Raw genomic sequence first — 15929 nt, forward strand, 5'->3', positions numbered from 1 at the left:
AAAACGTTTAGCCCGTGTAGCACAACAATAATAATAATACGAGTATAATGCTTATTATTATGGTGAACTAATATAATACTACTATATCAATTATAATATAGATAATAAAATATTGTATTAAATTGTCAAATCATTAATGGGATTATATATACTTATTAGTAGTCAGTTATCTCAAAAAAAGTCGGTATGTAGGTAGCATCCTGACAAGTAAGAGCTATTACATTCATATTTTTCAAAAAATACGTACACAACAAGTCAACAACTATTAGAGTATAAGTATTACAGGAACACTTTTGCAAATGACTTGTATATAATTTGTGATCAGCAAGTAACATACGAATGCAAACCATATAAGTATAAATGTAATAACGACATTTAAATATTTTAAACTGACTTCGCGGTACTGGTTTTGCCGCCTTATATTAACCTATATTTGATTTATCTCGGTGAAGGTGGTCGTGGATCTGCATCCATACATTCATCATTTAATATTTATATGTAAATGTTATTTATTAGTTTGTTACCATATTTGTCTACGCTTGTTCGGAAACAGTTCAACACGATTCCAAATAATTTTGGTTGTTTTAACTTTTGATTTAGCTGTTTCGGTATACATCATAAACAAAATAAAATCCTATACATTTTTGAAAAAATAATACATTTGTTTTTCTATCATTACTATGGGGTATTATTGTATTCAGTCAGTAGTTACCGTCCAACGTATATATTATTAAATTCAAATAACATTGTGTTGTTCTCCTATATTCATATCAGGCTATAGTTGACAGAGTGTTTGAAATTCTATATTCTTTACGAATATAGAATTGCGTCGTTCTCAATCTCAATTTAAGATTTGTACATCACTCCTTCTACTAAAAAATTAAAATAATATGTAACATGCAAATTATACTATTATCAAGATTGCAAGTTGTAAGTTCGTAATTCTCGGTCCCTTCATATTATAATGGAATTATCGAGTGTATAATTAAAACACTATATAATGATATACCATTAAAATCATAGACTTATAAAATAGTCTATAGTACTTGGACCACTATTTTAAATGCATTCTTGCAGGGTCTAATGAACTTGTGATGTAAATACACGTATACTTTATATGCTTATTTTTTTATTTTGGGAGCAATAAATTGTAATTTTTATTAAAATATTATATTATCTTGTCATAGGGGAATCCAAAAATTACATAATAATTTATATTTACATTATGTTATGTATAATATTACAGCGCCACAGCACATTGATATATTGTGCAATACCGATTAGATTTTGTTCAAATCATACAGCCACTGGTCACGTCGATATATATATATATATATATTACTACTTGGCTGTAAATTGCAACGGGCACGCTCAATTATACGTGCGTTTTGACCTGTACGTTCGGGCACAGCGAACAGCTGATGTATATAATTTTCGACGACGGCGAATGTACGTGTAAATTACTGCGGACAGGACTCTGTAGTCTGCAGACAGCAACCGCACAGGTTCTAATACTGTGTAACAATCGTCCTGTTGTCTGTCGGTAATACTGTCCGTATCCGGTCGCCGTCGATGTCACGTACCTGCACCATCACCACCGTACACCCGGAAACAGCGGCTGAGTCGACACTGCTGACATTTTTATTCCAAGTAACTCAACCCGTACCATCATTGTCATCAATACGTCGTTGCTAACGTAGTCATCACTATTGGGTCCGAGTCGTGGTGAACGTGTTAATCAATAGCCGCTGTATGGTCCGTCACGATGCGATAGCTACTGTGTAGCGTCATGGCAATCCAAACGGCTTCAAGTGTACATCGACACTGTTTTTCTAATGTACTTATGTGTGACCAATAAAATAATAATCGTAACGATTATTACGACTGCATATCACACACGTGCGTCGTTACATTCCAAACGTCAATAACGATTGTTAACCGCGTTAGGTAATCGTTAGTTTATCATATTGATTACATTTTTGTTTTATATTTGTACTATATTATGGCGGTATCGAAACCGTACGTATATACACTACGAACAGTGGTTCTTAACCGGTGTTCCGTGGACTTTGAATAAGTGTTCCGTCAACATTATAAAATCAGTCAGAAAAAATATTAGTATTTATAACCAATGGTATTATTAATTCACCATTTTTTTGCAAATAAAAGTTTACCTATGTTAGTATGTTACTAATAAGTAATAATATAAACAACATGATATATAATAAGTTTCATATAGTTTATTTTTTATTTTTTTATTTAAATAAAGGTTATAATAAATAACATAGGTACATGACATATTTATTTTAACAATTAATATTATTATTATTATTATAAAATTTAATTATCATTTTTATTATATTTTTAAATTTTTATACGATCAATTTTCTTCAATATTCATTCAATAACTATTTTTTCGTTGTAGTTAATACGGATCAACGCAATGGGAAAACTGTCCTGGTGTATAATTTAAACAATTTCATTTGTTGGGGTCTATGACTCATGACTCTATGAGATACTGAGAAACGACATATTTTTTTTAAATATAATAAATATTATATCAAGTCTAATTATTTAAGTTAAAAAAAATTATAATAGGATTTTTAATAAGTTATTGGAACATGAGAATTTAAATTTTATCTAATGTACTACGTAAATGGAATTTTGAAAACTGAATGGGTGAGTCATAAGTGTTTAAAAATTTTTGAATGTATAAACTATATAGATTTTAAATTTTATTTAAAAGATTGTAGAATTGTTGATATGAGGACAGTAACAAGCTCAATTAAATATCGATCGGAAATAACTCACAAATGATACAATAATATTATATTTTACTAGCATACCCGTCTCGGCACCGCCCAAGAAACTTATTTAACTTATATAACTTGATAATTAAATAACTAATTCCATACTTACATTTTAGTATAAGGGAAACATATATATCAGAAAACGATTCCCATCGAGTTGTTTTTGCTTACTAAATCTAAGATAATAAATTTGTTGAAATCAGAACTAGGTTCAACAATTAGTATTGAGAACCTTCGAGAAGATTACTACTTGTAAGAATACACCGGGAAGGCTGAGTAAAATAAGCAACCAGATATAGGTACTAAAGAGCGATACCACAATCTTAAAAATGTTGTCAAGGCTAAATAGTAAATATGGATTGGATGTTATATTAGTTGGTAATGAAGGTGGGTTTGCACCAAATATTCTTAACAGCAAAGAACGTTTGCGTTTAATTTAAACAGCTATTAAAAACGCTAGATATATGGGAAAAATTAAAATTGAAATGGTCGTTACTGCTTCTGAGTTTTACGTGTAAAGCAATTTATTTTGTTTAAATTTATATATAATAACTTTAATTATGTATAATATGATTTTTTGTATGAATTTCATTAACTTTATTAATAATTGCGGTTATGGAAAGTACGATTTGGATTTCAATAAAAAGTCAGATAGTAAATACAAAAGACAAATAATCTCAACTGAAGCTTTAACAAACATTTAAAAAGAAATCAATAAAGAATTTACAATAGTATTAATTATTGAAGATCCAATTTATGAAGAAGGAAGAATTGAGTAGCATGGAATAATTTTACTGCATCCACTGACATCCAAGTATATTTACCATTAATAACATTTTTTTAATATTATATCGTTCTTAGTCTCTGCATAAATGTATTTGAATCTGTATTTAAATATTAAAAATAACTACTATGATATAACTTCATTTTTGTTTACTAAAAAAATTGGCAACGCCGCACCCAATTTCACGCGCAATCTTACGCCTTTGAATAGTCAAACTCATGTGCTTTGTTATTCTGGCATCACGCGCAATCGTATACCTAATAGGCTAAAAGATAAAACGTGCGCAATCGTACTCCGCCGCTAAAACCGTAGTAGCGTGCATAAAGGATCGTCGGACATTATTATTATATCAATAAAATCACGAATTTCCAAAAATTTAACACTCAAGTCCACTAAAAACCACTTTTTTGAAATACAACTCTAGTTTATGCAAGTTTTTGCGGCGAATGATTTGTTTTTAAACTCCGAAACTTTACTCGTGTCGTTAGATGAGTGATAGATACATTTTGCCGCAAAAAAACCGTTAATGAAAACAAAAAAACGATAAATTTTATTTCGAGTTATCGAGGGCATAATGTTATTGCTTTTAAGTGTTATGGTAGTTTCAAGGAGTTTTTAACGTAGTTCGAGATAACGAAAAATATTGACGTTCGATATAATAAGAATCTACTGTATATTAATAATACATTATGTGTATAACATTACTCGGCTTGTTCGGCAGATTGTACAGATAATTTTAATAAATTTAATAATCATACATAAAGCAACACAATAATGATGATATATATATATAATGTCTAATCGAAGTATCTAACCATACTATCTGCAGCTGATTTAACGTTTGCTGAACGGATATTTCTAGTCGAAGGTCTTTTGAATAAAAATATTATATAATCATGATTTGTTTGAAGATTTAAATCGTTTAATGTTTAATAAGTATTTAAAAAATAACTATCGTGTCACATGTAAACCATATTTTAGGAAATTACAATTTTATTGTGATTTGCATTATTGCAGACAGCAGCCACTAATAGGTGGTCATAATAATAATACGGTAAACGAACACGTTTTACTATCCATTGTTAGAGTTGTATACCGCGGACGCTTTGTACAGTATGAATAAACCGGAAAATATATTTTACAAGATAAGATGACACAGTAGAGCATAACATTTGCACTCCTAAATACTCGTATACTATGAACCAAAACTAAACTACAATAAGCTAAATCTTAAATTATTTAATATGGTAATGATTAAAACATTTTAAGAATAAATAAATCAAATATTCGTTGAAAGTGTTCGAAAGTAATTCGTACACGTAAACTTACTACAAACCCTTATGGACCGGTGAGTTATAAGTTATAGTAAATAATATATTATTTTATAATATAACATAAGAAATTAGAATATTAAATTATTAAAATTATATATGCATATATAAGTACTTGTATAAAATGTATATATATCTATGTTTATATAAATGCATAGCCGCCCGACGATGTACAATTCGTTTTGGTGTTCCCATTGCTTTTCCATCATCGCCTATATTATATCGATCGGTTGTGCGTAGGCCGCCGGTGACACATCATTTACGTTGTCAATACCGCCATGTAATATGCACTTTTTCCTGACGACGCCTCAAGCCTAAATCACACGTCATAACAGTGCTAACTCGGATCGGTTCACTCGTTTATTCTGTGAAACGATGTCAGTGATGTAATTTAATGTCACTGTGATATTTTGATATATAATAAATATATATACATCGTCGTCACTGCCACAGTTAGGATATATATATATATATATAATATACATGGATCTCGTTCAGTACCGTCATGCCACCGGAACTAGACGTCGTCACTGCAACACTCAAAAACATGTTGACCATTGGTTGTGAGTACCCGTAATCCCATATCACTTGATATTTGATTTATTTATATTTTTTTACTTCATACCATTTGCGATTTCGATCGGTTTCTTTATCGGTCGCCCTAATATCCGGCTTCCTCGCCGGTTGTTCCATTGCCGCATACCAACTTCTGTACCCTTTGTCGTTACCTATGTATGGGCAATGCAGTATCGCTCTTACTACACCATTGTTTATGACGTTTCGTGACCATCATAAGCAGTCGGTCGCATTTTTCCGTAACGATTAATTGTCGAGCTCTCGCCGTAAATCAGTAACAATAACCATATGCGCTATTAGTGTCGTTGCGGCAGTATCGTCATCCACTTCGGTCCCACTCGACGTCGGTCCACACGATTGTAAACGCGTCCATAATCGACACCCGTGAACCCGTTATACGTCGTGGTGCCGGAGAACGTGCGTTGGTGATTTATCGCCAAACTCCGTACTGCCTCCTCATTTTCGTACCCCCGACCTCGCATGGCTACAGTGGTCCTATGCGACGTCTTCGACTGAGAACCACAATTTTACGTACGGTCGTCGGTTCGGCAAATACTGTATCGTCGACAGCGACATATTGCGTCTTTGTACAACTGTACAACTGTACGTAGCTTACGCCGTTATCGAAAAATACCATAATTTACACTTAGGATGATGCCGGCCGGTGCTATATCTCAGTCACCACATACACTGATACTATTCGAACTTTTTCAAATAGTTAATTTATTAAATCAGATTGATTTAACCCAATAACTTGTATTAATCTTATAGGTAAGAATATTGTTATCTAGAGTATTTATTAGACTTTAATTTTAATTTAAATTTTTACACCAATTATGACCATTATACATTTATGATATTTCACATGGACTGCAATTAGTATTCTGCGTTTTATACATACTAAATAGTACTAACAGTAGGGTTTTTCGTTATTCGATTGTTGAAATCTGTAATTCATTCTTAACAATTTAGAAATAATTGAAAATGTCTATTAATCAAAGATTGTTATCAAGAGTACAGTATTCGGTTGTTGAAACAGTTTTATAACACTAATCGATTAATTGAAATAATTAAACAGCCATTCTACTCCTAAATTATAGGTATGTGTATAATGAATATTTGTTAATTGAGATCTACATGGGTAATCTATTTTATAGATAAACACATATTTTATCAACAAAAATTATGCTTTTATTATTTTATTAACATCTTCTTATAAGTTTTTACTGTTTTGAATAAAAACATTATTATTATCATTTTTATTTTATACTCCAAACTTCTGGAGCAGAATATTTTCTAAAATAAAATTGAAAAAAAATAATAGTTTTATTCCTGTTCTTATGCTCAATATTTTTTCCAAAATATATAACCAATTAAAATTCTGTTTACAAACACTGAAAAAAATCAAAATATACGTACTAATATACGATCAACCTTGCATGCATATAACTAATAGTAGATAAATACATTATTATATATATATTTAATAAATTAATAACTACTAATCCGCTTAGTATTGAATTAATAAATTATACTTACCATTATGACTATAAGTTAAGCTTATAGTTTATACGCGATTATTCTTATCAAGTTATCTTATTTTTAAGCAGTTACAGAATTTGTTTGATAAACCTACCTCAAATGGTGTCAAACATTACGCCTTGCCAAAGACTGTGGTCAACGTATGAATTATCCCGTCAGGTAAAATCAATATCTATAAACCGTAATAATTATTTTAAACAATTGTTATATACTATATTTATGTGTGCTATTGAAATCAGTTGTTGTGTTTCTACGATTCGATATTATCACGATCAAATTAGAAGACAATATTTACAATGCGAACTTAACAAAACCGTAACATTTACATAAATTAGTTTTAAAAAAGAAAAAACCACAATTCTAGTTAACTTATAATAATTCATAACATTATATAGTAACGTATATTTTTGTTATTATAATTGCAATAATGTAGTTCGTATAAAACTATAAACGTATATGAAATAAATAGTTAATACCTATTAATAAAAATCTTGATAAACGTGTTTTGACTTGTGAGTACGTTACATTATAATTTTATTATGACAATCTCAATTATAAATGTTGAGGATGATGTCAAGAATATAGTCAAGAGTCGAAACTCAAGAGATCTGTTGTTGTTACGTGTATTATATGTGTAATGTAAATTTATGAATAATGAATTCTTTCTGCACATGAAATATATTTTTATGTTCAACAATACGACTTACAATTACACAATATATATATATATATATATATTATATATTGGAATATATTACACAATATTGGCTTATTTCAATATAATAACGCATAATTCTTGTTTAACAATAATTAATAATACTTTGTTAAAGCTAACTAAATTGACTTAGGTGTAAACAATTAATAATATATAATGGTCGTTAATATGATTAAGTCGGATAGTTGGTCTCTTTGAGGTAATGAAATGACCAAGTAGTAGGTATGATGTTTTCATATTTTTTACCAATAAATAAGTTTTATAATTCTTTTTGCACGTGATTTGTTTATTCCGCTATTTACAGGTGTCAATAGTAAAAAGATATAAAGTAAATAATTGAATTAGATGAGGTAAGTTTTATACTAAAAATGTATTAAGTGGTGTATAGGTGTATATTAAGTTAATATAAGGTATACCATGCAATTTTTTGAACATATAAGTAAAGAAAAAAAAAATTGAATAATTATATTATATTTGACGGTTGCATTATATTATACCTATGCATTTTTAAATGAAAGGATAAAAAAATAAATAATCACAAAATCATCTACATTACATTGGCGTGCCCAGGAATTTTCGATGGGGATGATATATATATTTTAAGAAAATACCGGATTTAATAAAATAAAAATATAAGTCATATAAAAAAAACTTTAAATTCTTAATTCTAATTAAATTAACTCAAAAAAAATAAAAATTGACGATTGTATTACTTTTTTGAATTAAAATTAATAATTAAATATATTTTCAAATTATGTTCATTAAAATTAAATCTTTTGGTACCTAAAATATGTTTGTACAATCAAAAAGTACATTCTATTTCTACTACACTAGTTATTAGTACATATTAAAAAAACTCAATAATTTAGGTCTTATATCTAAATAAATATCTGCATAGAAAAATACAGCAATAACCATGTTTCCGACCTTTTAATAATAGGTTTAAAAAAAAATTTTCCTTTTTAAAATTAAATACGTAGGCAGGAATGAGAGAACATAAAGTATATAAATATAATAAATATAATTTATAAGCAATAACTTATTACTAATAATCAATAGCAATGATTTTATAACTAGTAACAACTCTAATGTCTAATAATTTGTTTTCCGAAAGTCAGAATTAAAATAGCCAATGTGGGGAGATAACCCCTATGATAACTAGATAACCTAACCTAATATACATATTAGGTTAAGAAATTCAAAATCGTCGGTGATTTTTCGAAATTAAAATATTGTGCTAAATAAACAAACAACAACGATATCAAAACATTCGCATTGTCATGATGTTATATTTTCGTTGCCAATCAATCGATCTGAAATCGCTCACAGATGATATAAAATAATGATATTAATAATAAAATATTATTGTACAGTCCTTGGGAATAACCGACATACGAACGCGAATAATATATTAAACTCACTGACATTACATAACTACCTAAGTTTAAGTTTGTTAAGTTAATTTAGGTATTATTAATGTTATTTAAAATATTTACATGTTCAATCGAAAGCAATAAAATATTATAATTACAAAATAAAACACCTAAAAGTACAGTACAAAAATTATTATCGTCGTAATTATTATGGCCGATTAGATTGATAAACGTAGGTACTTGCTGGCTAGCAATACAAACAACTCAATAACCGTCGTATTATTCAAAATTCTCGGCGACGAGGTTCATTTGCATTTCAATAGTTCTAGACGTTTTACATCATTTGTTTCTCTCCATAAAGTCACATTTTAATATTATACACGAAATGGCTCTTTACACAGTACTCTGTTTTATAAATTTTAATTTATGACGGCTTTGGCATCATCCCCGAAGACGATGTATCTATTCAATTGGTACATGTTATAAATATTATTCAAAAAATGATGCGACTACGAGTAGAGAACAACAGAGGTAGATTTGACACACACACGTCGTCCGAAGATATTATTGTAGAAGTCTTACAAAATGGCACGAGTCAGCCAGAAGACGTCGTTATTAATACACCAGAGATTGACACAGTGAAGTTGGTCAACAAAGAAATTGGTCAACTGCCACTGGTTCAAGACGTCGTAGTAAGTGATGACGTGGACCGCCCGGTGGTGATAGAGGAGTTGGGTTAGGAGGTGCGTGTTCTGGCGAGTACCCGTAGAAGGCGTTTCGCGTCTACGTAGGAGCGGATCAAACGCTCCGCTCTACGCTTGTGTTGCTGCGTGCGTTAGAAGTACAAAATGCCCGATTTTCAAGGGCAAGGTTTGAGTAAGTTAACATTGTCCGGGTAAACAGTGCCCAATTTGATTTGAGCACTGTAGGTTAAGTATTGAATATATTAAAAATATGTAAAAAATCTTACAGTGTACTTTAATAATATTAAAAAAAATCTAAAATAGACGCTATATAGAATATTTTCACGACAGTTAAAATACTACTATTATGATTATTATATTCTACAGACATTATGTACTATTATAACACACGAAATTGCCGTTGTCTAGTCTAGGCAAACGCTTTCCGTATTGGACAGGGACAACGGGTGGTGACGGCGATGGGTTCCCTAGCTCACTGTCGCATCGTTTACTGACGAGTGACGACTATGTCGCACGAGGACAGACGGCGGTGATCACGTGGATGGATGACATATATAAAATGTGAGCTTCAACGGAAACTGTTGCAAATATTCACGACAAACTCATTTCTAGCTCAACGAGTTCGAGCACTTCGACAACTGCAGCCACGACGATTGCCGAGGAAGCATCTTCACTGTTCTCATCGTAACGGCTGCGTCGTGATCCATCGTCGTCCACGCTCAATGGGTAAAGATCTATCCAATTCTCCGTAGTCGATCAGTCGGCTCCAGAGCGGAAACCAAATACATTCACACCGGAAATACCAGACCATCCGGAATACAGCCGGCGATTGGAACTGCAGCGATTACGATTGTGCTGTTCTACGCGCCGTTGTCCAGTTCGAACATATATTATTGACTCGATGACCTGTCTCGTCGATGTATACCGATGGATCCTGTTCCTCCCGCGGAAGCGTATGTTTACATCCACCGTATACAACTGAATTATAGGTCTCATCGTGGTTGAAATCAGTAACGGTTCGGACAGTGTTTCTACACCGAGTTGGAACCAGGTGCTTATAAGACATATAATAAATGTTGCGTGTACGTGTCTTAACATTTTTAAATTTATTATTCGTACACATTATAATTAATTAAAAACAAAATACAAATAATAATAATAATAATAATAATAACATTATATTCAATTTATTTTAATTTTATCTATAAATATCGCTAAAATAGATTTGTGTGAGGGGCAACCCGGTCTGATGAGCTGTATTGGGTCGATGCGGTAATAGTATATGTCACCAGGTAATATTGTCGGCTGACAGTCGATCGATTGTGGCTATAGTGGTTACTGCTCGTCTTGAATCAGTTTTGGCACTAGCTGTGCGGTGATAGTGGACTGTTATTCATATAGTTTTTATGAGACACGGAATGGAAGGAGAATATGGAGTACAGAACATATTATAATTAATATACCGAAATAAGAATTGTATCGAGAATACAAACAATTCCGACAGTAAAAACAAAATATTAATAGGTAGTCATGATACGATGTAATGATAATGAATAATGAAAAATATTTAAAACTTAATGATAATAACAATTTACAATATTATGATAATATATTTAAAAGGTTAGGTTAGTGATTATCTTATATCAATATTAAGGGTAAGGTCGATTTGTATCATACTTTATAGTAATCGTTAGTTTATCATATGGACTTCATTTTTATTGTGTATTTGCAAACTTCTTGGTGGTGACAGATGTATTGTGTACGCGAAATTGTTGAAGTATATCACGAGGCCATAAAACTATTTCGGGTCTGTGTTTTGAAAAATAGGAACCGTTGTTAATTTACAATTTTTAATGTTAAAAAGAGTCATGGAAAACCTTTAGAAGTTATAAATAAGAACAATAATCGAAGATTATACTTACTACTAAGATTATATTTTAAGTACAATAAATATATTTTGAAAAATGTTGGTGATTAATAAATATTTCATTGTTTTATTTTTATATATTTTATTAATGTTTAATACGCATTTTACGATTTATCGTATGGCGAACTTGTCATACGATAGATTTTACACAAGTTCAAACTTCATCTCATCGTACTACACATTGTTCAACAATACACTATCATACACGTTACGATAATCGTATCAAACTATCAAACAAAGTTGTACAATATGTCGTATGATTAATTATATCGTGAATGGGTCGCTTAAGACTCAATAGAATTTTATTCATAATTATTTTTTAACTTATAACATATATTCATGAATTATGATACGATACGAATAATATGATAATTATTATTAATTACATATTTACGTATATACTATTTTTGTTATTAACTATGCACGACCTACCTAGTGTAGTTTACAACGGTGGCTGTTTGAGTTGTTAAAACTCAAGGAGCAAACTTCAAAATTACCTATTTACCCACTTTTACAGTTAATGATAATATAGATAGACATATTTTTTACTTGTATGATCAATCTTCTGTTATGAATTATGATTAAACCATTTAAACCTGTTAATCTCGTCTTGATTGAGTCTATAGCGACTGTAGACTCTACAGTAGTACATCTAGTCTACCCACATACACAGTTCAGGTGTGTGGACCAATAACACATTCTTCGAGGTGGAAGTATATAATATAATATGGTAACACATTATAAACAAAATAAAATACATTTATACATATTAATTATTATTATTATATAATATATTTACCTATGTAAAGAAATTATGTATAGTGTATACCTATTACGCTATTAGCTATTACAATTACAGCAACCATTTACCTGATATTACCATAATATACTATTATACTAGGTATATATAGCATTATAGCAATAATTTATTAAAATAAAATTATTAAAATAATAAAGTATCCACTGTTTATTTTGTAGTAATTTAAAAATTAGTACGGGTAGGTACTTGAAACTTTACAAGTACCTACTCGTATATTATTATGCATACAATGACATTTTAAAATGCAATATTTTATCAAAAATTAATCCAACCTACTATATAATATATGTATTTTTATTATTAGATAGGTACTATGTATGTTACATACATATATAATAATGTCTAAAATAGTAAATTAAATTATTTAATAATACCTACACCTATTATATAATAATAATAGGTTGATAAACGATAGACTCCGCCTTTGGTTAGATTTTTTTTTTACTATACTCATATACGATGATTGGTTTTATATCATATAATTTAATTCAAATTTAAAATATCCATTACAGTGACAATCAAGGGCGGAAACAGAGGTCCTAAACGGGGAGAGGGGCAATTTATGGGGTAATTATAAGAGCATACATTTAACAAAAAAAAAAAACAAATAATATATAATTTGATACCAATTGCTCACATTGATCCCCATTGTAACTTTTTAGTGACACCTCTAGATGCATATCTAATATAGTATAGTATAGACTGTAGTCACACTGCAGAGTAATGACCCATATCACTTGCCAACCTTTTTAATATTTAATATTAATTATTTAAATATATTTTTACTTGAAGTTAAACATTTTTGAATTAATGAAAAACAAATATTTTTATTTAAATGTTTATTAATCAGTATTAAATATTTCGATTATAATTAAAAAATATATATATTTATTCAATGATGTACACATATTTTATTTTAAATATTTGAACTGCAATCGATTTTAAATATTTATACAATCGTATTGATTGATAACTGTTGTGTGGGTAATTTAGCCAGCAAAATATTATTTTATTTCTATATTTATATTTATGTTTTATATTATAAATTATAATATAAAACATGAATAAATATAGTTTACGATTATATCTATAGCCAACAAACAAAAAAATAAATAATACTGACTATTAAAGCACTATAAGTATTAAATAGGTATATAGCCGGAGGCATAGTAACGGTATTGAGAAATGAGCCTACAAAAGTAGTATTTTTATTTTAATATCAAAACGACAATTTTGTCATTATACATGCATTTTTAAATGTTTTTTATTTATACATATTAGTACACTATGTGTGAATTTAATAATGGAATTATGAAAATTCCTAACTAGGACATCAGTGTTTCATTAATTATTGTTATTAACGCGTACATTACGGACATTTGTCAATTTTTTTAATTGGTAAAAAGCGCTTTTTTCAAGATTCCCAGGGGCAATTAAGAATTTTCTTCTGCTATTGCCAACATTTTCCTCAAGTCTAACACATTTTTACTCTCTTAAAAATACATAAAATTAGTTTTTTTCAAACCGCCAACAGGTGTCCATGGTAATGAATAATTAATAAATAATTGATATTGTTTAGTAACTATCTATAACTAATAATACTTGTATTTAAAGCTAAAATAATCAAATAAATATTAATGTAATAGTATGTAATAATATGTACTCGTTAAAATAATTATGTACACGACATATTTATTTTAACAATTAATATAATTATTATAAAATGTTATTATCATTTTTATATTTTTATACTACCAATTTTCTTCAATATTCATTCAATAACTACTTTGTACAATATATATATTACGTATATATGATGACTGATATAGCATCGGCCATCATCCGAAGTGTAAAACATTACCGTCTTGGCAGCGTTGACGTAAACAGCGTGTAATTACAGTGCCGCTATTGACGAATCGAGGACGAGCGACGTACATAAAATTGTGGTGAAACCTCCGCACACGGTGACTGCAGCGATGCAGGATCGGGAGTACGAAAAGGAGAAGGCACTACAGAGTTTGGCGACAGATCACCAGCATACGTTCTCCGGTACCCCGTCGTGTGACGAGTTCAATAGGGTATCGCACGTTCGTATATAGACGCGTTAGACCCACTCTGCATGGCGGACAGCCGAACGACACCCGCCTTTTACAATCGCGCGGGCCGGTGGCGAAGGCGACACGGTGGCCAGCGGTACCGGAGTGGACAGCGATGCTGTCTCGATGACATCAACACAGCAGTTATGGCAATCGTTACTGATTTAAGACAACTCGACAATTAATCGTTACGGAGTAATGCGACCGACTGCTTGATGGTGACAAAACGTCGCATTGCGCGCACAAATGTAACGACAAACTGTTGAGAAGTTGCTTGCGGCGATGGAACATCCGGCGAAAATGACAACAATGATAAAAATATTAAAAACGTACAGAAGCGTTTAACACCGAGTTGGTTGTCGCGAAGTGGTGACACACTCGGACGCACGACAATATAAAAACGGCCACGTGGTGTACGGAATTTACAACGTGAGCGGAGGCTGACGAACGGCCTCACGCAATAGGAGACGCATAAAAATAATACAACGACCGATAAAATCGCTATTTAACGATAAAAATGTATTTTGTTATCGCACAAAAATACCATGTCGGTGGTAGGAAACGTTTCACTAAGATATATTGTAAAAATAAAAATAAAAATAGAAATAAATCAAATATCATGTGATATGGGATTATGGAAACTCATAACCAAAGGTCAGCAGGCTTTTGAGTGCTGCAGTGTCGGTACTCAACGATATCAATATAAATATATATATCCTGACTGTGGCTGTGGCCTCATCGGCTTGTAATTTGATTGGGATTGTCATTGACCACCGGCCTGTTAACAATTTTCGCCGCCGTCGTAACGTGCCACTATCACTGTAATATTTGGTACTCTAGTCTGGTGGCGTCTGCAACCGCGGCGCTTTTACAGCTAACCAAAAAATAAATAAATAAATAAATAATAATAATAATTAACCTCTTTTTATTTTTATGCTTATGCGCATATTATAATATTGAGTGACTGGACATAACTCTTTCTAAAAAAACCTGTCTGGAATTGATAAATAATAATAATGTACGTCTGCAGGTTTATAAAGTTATTAATAATTATGAACATTTACAATGAATTCATTATTTTATGAATAAAATTTAGCATATCAATAAAATATAAAAACGTTTTAAGGGTCGTAGATTTTTATATAAGAAAAGACTTTTAAATTTAAAATTGAAATAATATTCTATATTCAAGCTATAATATTATTATATTATTATTATCGTGAACAATAAGTACGGTGTAAAATTAATTTT

The sequence above is a fragment of the Rhopalosiphum maidis genome, chromosome 1 (assembly GCF_003676215.2).
Source record: "Rhopalosiphum maidis isolate BTI-1 chromosome 1, ASM367621v3, whole genome shotgun sequence".
NCBI lineage: Eukaryota > Metazoa > Arthropoda > Insecta > Hemiptera > Aphididae > Rhopalosiphum > Rhopalosiphum maidis.